The sequence below is a fragment of the Oryx dammah genome, unplaced genomic scaffold (genome assembly GCF_014754425.2).
Source record: "Oryx dammah isolate SB20612 unplaced genomic scaffold, SCBI_Odam_1.1 HiC_scaffold_22, whole genome shotgun sequence".
In the NCBI taxonomy this organism is placed as follows: domain Eukaryota; kingdom Metazoa; phylum Chordata; class Mammalia; order Artiodactyla; family Bovidae; genus Oryx; species Oryx dammah.
In genome coordinates this window covers 28,691,259-28,692,297 of record NW_024070206.1, presented here as the reverse complement: position 1 = coordinate 28,692,297, position 1,039 = coordinate 28,691,259, and the positions used below count along the sequence as shown (strand labels likewise).

At 38.4% G+C, this 1,039-nt stretch overlaps 1 protein-coding gene across 1 annotated transcript in view; it reads left to right on the top strand.

Moving 5' to 3' along the window:
• Positions 1-1,039, top strand: part of LOC120880833 (NPC intracellular cholesterol transporter 1) — a 39,969-nt gene that overhangs the window by 14,360 nt on the left and 24,570 nt on the right. The gene's annotated exons all lie outside the window — the stretch shown is intronic.

The window sequence follows — 1,039 nt, the reverse complement described above, 5'->3', positions numbered from 1 at the left end:
GTTCATAATAGCCAAAAGGCGGCTATATGAAACAACTCAGATATCCATCAACTGATACATAGATAGATAAACAAAATGTGGTATATCCATATGATGGAATATTATTTGACCATAAAAAGAAATAAGGATCCATGCTGCAACATGGATAGACCTTGAAAACATCATGCTCAGTGGTAGAAGCCAGTCACAAAAGACTATACATGATTTCATTTATATGAAATGTCCAGAAGAGGCAAATCTGTAGACACAGAAGTAGATTAATAGTTGCTTAGGGCTTAAGGGGATGGGGAGATAAGGGAGCATTAGTTAAAGGCCCTGGGTTTCTTTCTTAAGGTGGTGAAGATGTTTTCAAATTGACTGTGGTGATGATTTCTCATATCTATGAATATGCTAAAAGGCATCAAGTTGTAACTTTAAATTGGTGAATTGTATGTGAGTTATCTCAATAAAGGTATAAAAAAAGGAATTTGTAACTTAATATAGCTCATTTTAAAAACTACAAAATCTGAATGACAGATGATCTTAAATGAAAGTAGAGAAAAGGTGGAAAACACTTCAAAAGAATGACAATTGGAGATTTTCTGTCCAGCAAAGCTAGAGGCCCTAAAGCAGTGGGGTTATCACAGTTCTGAATGAAACTATCGCGCTAGCTAACCTGCCTTTCAAGAGTGAGGGTAAAGCACAATGAATTTCTAAGTATCTCTCTAAAGGGTAGGGGAAGAAGGTTTTAGGAAGTTTCTAACTAGCAGGGACTGGCAATTGAATGTTAATATAAGACCCACTGAAGCCTAGTGTACTACAGTCCATGGAGCAGAGTCAGACGCGACTCGGCAACTGAACAACAACAAAAACAAGTAAGACCCGTTACTACTGCCTTCTGTGCAGAAAGTCATTGACATTGCTATTTCCTGTGTCTTTATGCATACTAAAATAAAGCTCCGGAAGAGAGGGTTGCTCAGTTCATTCACAGGTGAGCTCTGTCCCGAAACCGGTTTTTACCCTGGAGGTTCCATCATTCACCGGCGGTAGTTTCTTGGAA